The following is a 9172-nucleotide window of genomic DNA, read 5'->3' on the forward strand; positions in this document are numbered from 1 at the left end:
TGAGGGAGACCAGCCCCCATGTTGTGAGCTGCCCTATGGAGAGGCCTTGTGGTAACTGAGAGAGGTCTCTGGCCAGTAGCCAGTTAAGAATTGAGGCCTTTGGCCCATTAACCCATGAGGAGCTGAATCTTGCCAACAGTTTGGAAGTGAATCATCTTTCAGTTGAAACTTCAGATGAGCCCACAGCCCCAGCTGACACCTAACTATTACCTCATGAGAGACCTTCAGCCAGAGGCACCCAGCTAAGGGGCAGCTGGATTCCTGACCCACAGAAATTGTGAGGTAACAAATGCTTGTTGTTTCAAGCTGCTCAGTTTTGGGGTAATTTATTTTATGGCAATAAATAATTAATATAGGGTAGGAGAGAACAAATATTAAACTAATAAATAATTCTAGATAAGTTTGGCTTGTCATATAGGTAGGAAAAAACATAAACAATGGTGGAGGATGACAACTGCTGTGTCTTTGCCTCAGTATGTTTCCTCAGATAAGTCATATGACCTTTCTGCGCCTCTCTTATCTTGATCACAGGTATACTTTACTCACAGAATGTCTGTGAGTTGGAAATGAAATAATAAATGCAAAGCACTCGGAAAATTTCTAAGTACTGTACCTATGTGAAATGATTGGTATTAAAGCTGAGAAATAACTGTTTCAGTCCAGGACTCAGTGTAGGACTCACAGTGTAGTGGAATGAGCACTGTGCCTCAGTAGACCTGAATTCCAACCCAGCACCTTTCATTAACCAGCTGGGTGACCTTGAGAAAGCCACTTAAGTTCTATTAGCTTCAATTTTCTGATCTGATAAACCTTTAGACACTGAAAGGAAAGAAAACAGGACAAGTAAGTTTTGATTGATGAAAGCAGCCTAGGAGCATGGGTATAGTAATTGGGACCCTTTGGTCAAAAGTGACAGAAATCCAAGTTGAAATAGATTATCTCTAGGATCTACTTTAGGGTTAAAAATATTGATTTTTTTAAAGCATTTCTTTTGCTTTCACTAGGTTTCCAACAGAATGTGATTGTAATTTTCTTTTACTTCAGAGTCTACTTTTAAGGACATTTGTGTGCTGGAGTGAGTGAAAAAATATGTTTTTTGAGAGCATGGTTAGTCAAGTGAATCCATCATACAGGCAGGCACTGAGCAAAGGGGTTGGACAATGATGTCTAGATGCTAGGTCTGGTAAAGTTGACCACCAGCGCCTGTTTCTGGTCTTCTGATTCTTCCATCCCACATTCTTCCTATAACTAAATCAGCCTAGAAGATGTGTGTTTATTTCAGGAAGAATCTCACACACTTCTAGAGTCTGAATTTTGCAGCTATGGCCTTAATGATGTTATGGGGCCAGGGCAGGCCCTTGTACAATCCTGAAAATAAGCATCTCCCTGAATCATTTGCCCTTGGCGCTTCCCTTGCCTCATCCTTGTTCTGGCCATATGTTATTTCCTTGGTCCCACTTAACATAAGCCACAGGAGTACCCCCTTCCTTGTAGGCAGAGTAGACAGCTGCTTCACCAGAGTTCTGAGGATCCTCTGAAGCTCCTCTTGATCACATCGTCTTCCTCACTGGCCTTCACCAATATCCAAAAGTCTAAGCCTGGAGTTACTTCCTAAAGCAAGAAGGTGTTGGGAAAAGTACGCAGGATTTGGAAGCAAGAGAAAGGGTTTGAAATTCAGGCTCTGGCAAAAAATAATGGGGAACTTGGGCAAGTCACTTAATTTATCTGGACCTAACTTTTCTATTCCATAAAATGAGGAAGATATTATCTGCCCTCCTTTCCCCTGCATCTTTATGTGGATCAACTGAAATACTGATTGAAAAATCATTTTGAAAATGGAAAAGCAATATATAAGTGCTTACTGTGATTGTTAAGGGTTAATACATTATTATCTATGTTAGAAGCAGTAAAATTTTCTGTTCACCCCTTGGAACACTGAAAAGAAAGGAGACAGGCTGAGTAAACTTTGATTGATGAGCAAGGGGTGAGAGCATAAGTATATGAGTCAGGTCCCTTTGTTCAAAATGGATAGAAATCCAACTTGAAATAGTTTAGGCAAAAGAAGAAGGAAATTTCTAAAAGGGCATCACACTTAACCTAGAGTAGAACAAGGTGGGAGATGGTCCTCAGGGAAAATTGGAAAAGGAACTCAAATCGAACCATAACTTCACTTTTCTCATGGCAGAGCTTCCTTTTCTGTTATGTAGACTGTCTTCTTCCTTGTGCTGGGAACCTGGCTTACGTGTGCTCCCACCATTCAAATCCTGTTGTTTCTACCAACCAGGAGGGGATGATTTTCTCTATTGTTTCAGTTTTGAACATTCCAGGGAAGGATGCTGATTGGTTTGGCTGAAGTCAGATACCCACTTCTGGACCAACTGGAACCAAGGAGGCAGAATCTTTGTGGGGACACATAGCAACTGCCTTTCCCAGAGGAGTAGGAATGCCTTGGAGCAGATGCCAAATGTTGTCCTCTGCAATAAGGCGCTGTCTAGGTCACTGGCTGCCACATAGAGTTGTTTAGGTTGTGCAGTGTGCTGCATGCAGCAGCCCCACCTGGCTGGGGAGAAAGCTAAAATGCAATGTGCCTGCACAAAAGCAGTTCATTTCTAAAAAGAAATATACTCCAAAATGTGGCAGCAAAAGAAGTTTTGCAAAATGTTAGTCCAAATGAGAGAAGATGGAAGAAGTTTCCACTGGGGGAAAAGATAAGCCTGTGCCAGACAAGCCTTTGTCAGCCCTTTGCTCAGAGCCCATGAGTGCCAGGCAGTGGACTGGGATGGGTGACAGCTCCGTTCTCAGAGGCGTACCCTCCCCACATTTTATATTGATGAGATGAAATGGGAAATTAAACTCTGACACCAATATGAATAGGAGAAAAAAAGGAAAAGCTACGAAGCGACAGTTCTTTCTTCAGACTTCAGAGAAATGATTGCCCTGCCTAATGTTGGTGGCATGTTCCAAATGGTTTGGGTTGTTAATGTGGAGGAACTCCAGTCATCTTTGTCCCCTTCTGCCAGGATAAGTAGGTGGCATTGAACCCACCTGTCCCTCCTGCTGATGCTGCCTGGCTAATTTTCCTCCAGCCCACATGTGCTAATCCTGACTGTCCTGCTCGAAAGCCAGATGTCCTCTCTCTACTGCCTGCCAACTCCTTAAACAGGCACCCACGGCCTTTCACGCTATGGCCCCAATCTGCCTTTCCAGGTTCCTCTCCCACTTTCTCTCTAAGTCCATAAATATAGACTTTTGTTGTCCCCAGATATGCCAAACCAAGTCTCACCTTTGAGCCTGTGCTTGGGCTATTTTTTTTTTCTGCCTGGAATGGGCTGCTTTTTGAAAACTTCCCTATTCATCCTTTACAAAGCATTTCCTGGTTCCCCCCAAGTAAATGCGACTTCTTTTTTTGATCCCCAGAACTCATGGCTTGTACTCCTTTATAGCACTCACCACATTCTGTCTTAAGTCATGGTTGCACCTGTTATATTTCATTCTCCCAGATGAAAAGATCCTTGAAAGGAGATTTTTTTTAAATGGTGATGATAAACACATACATTTCTTACTCTGTGCCAGCCCTGCTACATATTTTAAGTTATTTAATCCTCATGACAACCTTTTTGCAAATGAAAAACAGAAACACAGAGAGGTTTAGTAACTTGCCAAAGGTCACACAGCTAACCTAGGATTGAATCCTGGGTAGTGCGCCTCCCTGAGTCCATGCTGTTGACCACGATTATACCTCTTTTTGTGGAGGCAGAGGAGTATTTACTGGGAAGCCAATGAAGTTCTTTTCAAGGCAGCAATTTATAATTTTGTATACTTGTTGTAAAAGAAGCATTCAAACGTATATTAACTTCAGATCCTAAAAGAACCCAGGATGGATGTACTTGCTTATGTCTGAATCCTCTGCAACCTCATTTGGTAATAACGATTGCCATGATGATGATGACAATCATTTCAACCCTTGTATAGAGCATTTGCAAGGCACCTCAACTATCTCCCTGGATCCTCAGAACAACCCGAAAGTTAGGCACGATCCTTGTCACTTTTACAGATGATGTACTAACCTCAAAGAGACAATGATTTTGCCTAAAGTCACCTAGCTAGTAAGTGATGGGGCCAGGATTGAAACTCAGAGCCTCTGATCCCATATGTCATGCTTCCTCCACTCAAACATTTGCTGCCTGTGGGTTCTGAGGGTCCTTTACAGTGCTTAGTAGATGGTGCTCCTCCCCGCCCCAGCCCCATACAGACCCATTTACAGAGCACTCCATCACATCCAACAATTATCTAAATTGAAGTTGTCCATCCTGCCTTTTAAGTTCTTTTCCAGCTAATGAACCTTTTCAACCAACACAGGGCGCTTGATATTAATCACACGGAGAAATGCAAGCTCAATCTGTTCACCTTCGAATAGATAGCGCCTAAAAGGTATAGAAATTGCATTTAACTTCTTAAGCCCTAATCTTAAGAATTTCTTAGGGGAAACTTCTTCAACGGCCTGTTTTCAAGAGACTTTCAAAACCCTCAAGCAATTGCTAAAGTGATACTAGAAATGCATTTGCCTTTATCTAGAGACTTGGTGAGTACTAGCCTGTAATTTATCATTCTGTATAACAGAAAGCCTGGAGAATCATATTATAAAGAAGTCTTCGGCTTTCATAGCTGATATGTAAACATATTCCTAAGGCAGAAAAGGACTGGATTATTAGTGATGCCTAAACACTGACCCTGGGGAAAGCACTCCACATCCAGTTATTTTTAAGGACATATTATCTTTGTGTCATGCAGGAAAGTGCCTGCACCAGCAAGGCCTTGTCTTCCTTCCCAGACTCACATAATCAGTGGTAAAGAGGTTACTAGAGATAGTGATTGAGAACTCAAGCTTTGGAGTTAGGCCAGCCTAGGCGTGACCTGCATATTCCTGCATAAATATGGGTACGTGCATATATGCATAAACCTGGGTGTGGCTTATTTATATCACTTAACTTCATTCATTGATTCAACAAATATTTACTGAGCACCTGCTACATGCCAGCCAGTTTCGTAGGTACTGAAGACAAAGGAGTAAACAAAACAAAACTACCTCGGGGTGCTTCCATTTGTCTGCAAAATATAGCAGTAATTTGTCGCGCCTTGCCCATAAGGCTGTTTAAGGATTACAACTGAGCCTGGTACCCGGCACATACTTATTAGTATAAAAACAAAATAATGTTTTACCCCATTCTAGATTTAAAATACTTCATGGTTCATTTGTTTATATTTTGAGCCATTTCAAAACCTGTTTTTCAGAAAATTATTGTGGGGGTTCCTTTGATGGGGCCTGGCAGATACGATAAATAGTAGCTGGCTCTTTGGGCTATGTGAGCAGGAGCTGTGGTAGGAGGCAGGGCAGCAGGCCGCATGAGTGCATTTGGTCATGCCAAATGAGTGCAACTGAGTCATGGCCAGAATGTGTTCAGGTAGCCTTGGCATAGATCATCACAGAGGCTCGTCATTTTCAGTTTTATTCTGAAGGGATTGTGCTGAGATTACTTTCCCTCTAGAGTTTCTATCTGTCAGGAATACTACTAAAGAGTTTCAAATGAAGCATTTAACAGAAATTCCTGATGCTGTGGCTCCAATTCGTTTTCTTTCCTCTTGCCCTCCAGGTCTCAGTGGTGGAGGGTTGAGTTGGACAACCCAACCTACTTCTGCCCAGGTCTTCTGGGTACTTGGCTATTCCTTGGGCTTCTCTGTGACGCATCAGAACCCAAGGCTGTGTGTGGGCCCATCCTTCCTTGGTACACAGATACAGAGACCCTCTGTCTCTGATAGACAAGTGGACTATCCTTTCCTCCCACTTCTGGAGTATCATGCTTTCCTGCTTTACTTCCTTTGTCTTTTCATCCTTCGGAATTCATTTCCCAGTACCACCTGCCTTAGCACCTATCATTGTCACCTGGTGGGGCCTGAGCTATGGATACTGCACTTCCTTAGACCCCAAGGTGAGGCCCTCCTTCTGTGGCACACTTCCAACCCACTGAACAGGAAATAAAAAACAGCAAAACATTTCCTTTTACATTTCTTTGCCCCCACATTTTGCGATGGGAGGTGAAATAAGAAGCAAAGTCAAATCTTATGAAATTGCCAATGTCAATTATTTCTGACCTAAAGGAAGAAAGCAAAGGAGGAAGGAAGCAAGGAAGCAAAAAAGGGGGAAGGAATGGGGGAAAAATCTTGTGGAAGCGAGGGCTAGAATTAGGTAACGACTCATATATTCTGCTCTTTAATGATAATTACGGTTTATTGAATGCTTCCTCTGCATGAAGCACTGGCTAAACAAAGTTTTACATATATCACCTCACTTAATCATCACATCAACTGCATGAAGCTCCTCTCACCCCCTAAATTATTCCCATTTTAAGGATGCAGTAACTGAGGGTAAGAGTTAAGATACTCATCCAAGGTCCTGCAACATTTAACCACAAAAGTCATGGCTTATCTGCTATATGAGAAGAAAGAGATACAAATCATTAGCATCAACAACTTCCACTACCTTTTAATAATGTTATATATATTTTCATGATTATAAGAGTAATCATGTTCAGTATAGGAAATTTGAAAATTACATAACATTTGATGGAGAAAATGAAAAATCATATGAAGTCAAATATAACTTGCATTATTATTTTACAGTCTCTCTCACTTTGGGTGTTTTCCTGCTTTTAACAAATTTGGAATTGTTCTTTTTATTTTATACTCTGCCTTAAAAATAATTAGCATTGTTATGAATGTTGCCCCATTACTTTAAAAATTCACCAAAAACTTATTTGGTTATATTATATTGATACATAATATAATATATCAAACATATATAATGATATCCCATTAGTTATTCAATTGTTTTTCTCATGTTAAAAAATTAAGCAGTTACCAAATTCTGCTGTTACAAATGTGATGAACATCATTGTACAAAATCACTACTTTTGACACCAATGGCAGGTGTGTTTGTCATTTAAAGGTGATTTCTTTTCCACAAGAAGTGTCATCACTTACATTTTCTAGTTGTTTGGTCACAATGACCTCCATGGTGTGACCAGGTTGATGGAACCGATACACTGCATTTGTTGGGAGCTGACCCAGCCAGACCTGGGGTGTGAGTGCCCAGACCAAAGCCAACTCCAGCCAGGTGAGAGGACTTGCAGCTATTTCCTCCCCTTGGTGCTGTCCTGGGCTCAGCCTGGTGAGGATTTCCCACAGGAGGCAGGGATGAGCAGACTAGAGACAGCTGTGTTGTTCTGAGAGCTCACTGCTGGCTGCCACACAGGGCAGCATCTGCTTTAGTACCTAAGGTTGTCACCTGGTGGGGCCTGAGCTATGGATACTGCACTTCCTGAGACCCCAAGGTGTGGCCCTCCTTCTGTGGCACACTTCCAACCCACTGAACAGGAAATAAAACACAGCAAAACACTTTATTTCTTCTTCCCTTCTTTCATTCCCAAACCTTATTCTTACTTGGTTAAACTCACTTTCCTTAATCAGAAAGAAAGGAGGTGGCTCACGCCTGTAATCCCAGCACTTTGGGAGGCCAAGGCCTGCAGATCACCTGAGGTCAGGAGTTTGAGTCCAGCCTGGCCAACGTGGTGAAACCCCGTCTCTACTAAAGTAATCCCAGCTACTTGAGAGGCTGAGGCGGGAGAATTGCTTGAACCTGGGAGGTGGAGGCTGCAGTGAGCCGAGATCGCGCCATTGTACTCCAGCCTGTGCAACAAGAGCGAAATTCCGTCTTAAAAAAAAAAAGGAGGGGCATACCTCCTTTTATTGTGGCAAGGAGAAGGGGAGAAAGTAGAAACACACAAATTAGACTGCACTGCCAGTTTCACCTCCTGCTTTGTGCTTTTTTTTCCTTAAAGTATGACTTTTTCTTCATATTTTAAAATATTTTACTCAACAAAATTTATTGAATGTGTATTATGTACAAAGCACTGTGTTTAATGCAATAGGAATGGAAATGACTGAGGCTCTACTGAAGGAAAAATTTTACATGACTTTGCTTAGATTGGCTGCTTATTCAAAAATTTAGAATATTGAATATATTAATTTTCCTAGCTACTAGAAATGTCAAGCCCTTTATTAATAAATTCTAAGTTTTTTAAAGTCTCTAGCCATTTTTATTTTAGTTTTCCCCTCTGTGCCAAAGAGTTTTCTGTTTAACATTGTTAAATTTAGCAAATAAAAACACAAGACACACAATTAATACTGGATTTCAGGTGAACAAATACCTTTAAGTATATTTCATGAAATATCCATAGGTGTGTTCCAAGTATTACTAAAACATTTGTTCCTTATCTAAAATTCAAATTTAACTGGATGTCCTGTATTTTATCTGGCAACTCTATTTCTATTGAATAAGAAGTTGCCATTTATTGAGTCTTTGCCTTGGGCTCTTTTTTTTTCTTTTTTTTTTTTGAGTCAGAGTCTTGCTCTGTCACCCAGGCTGGAGTGCAGTGGCACGATCTCTGCTCACTGCAACCTCTGCCTCCCGGGTTCAAGTGATTCTTGTGTCTAAGCCTCCCGAGTAGCTGGGATTACAGGCACCCACCGCCACGCCTGGCTAATTTTTGTTATTTTTAGTAGAGACGTGGTTTTGCCATGTTGGTCAGGCTGGTCTCAAATTCCTTCAGGTGATCCACCCTCCTTGGCCTCCCAAAGTGCTGGGATTACAGGCGTGAGCCACCACTCCTGGCCTGCATTGGGCTCTTAACCTGACACATTTAATGTTTATACATCTCTATAATGTAGGTATTGCTATCCACATTTTATATGCAAGGGAATGGAGGCCTCTAGAAAACAAATAATTTGTCTGAAGTCCCAAAGCCAGCAAGTGGTGGAGACAGCATTCAGACTCAGGTTCACCTGACACCTAGGTCCATGTTCTTTCCTCTGGATTATAAGTACTTATAATTGAAGTATGGACTAGTTTTGGAATATTCCACTTTAACTGTATTTTAGTAGAATATTTGATTTCAAATTGAAAGAACAATCTATGTAAGAATGAGGTGGGTAAGAAGGAGGAAATTTTGCTCTTCTTCCCATAATATTTAGAAGAAACATTTTACCCCAAAAGCACTTGAACAAATGGCACTCCTCCAACTCTACCTTAAGATACTCATTTTCTAAATGTATAGTT

The sequence above is a fragment of the Pongo abelii genome, chromosome 9, assembly GCF_028885655.2.
Source record: "Pongo abelii isolate AG06213 chromosome 9, NHGRI_mPonAbe1-v2.0_pri, whole genome shotgun sequence".
Lineage (NCBI taxonomy): Eukaryota > Metazoa > Chordata > Mammalia > Primates > Hominidae > Pongo > Pongo abelii.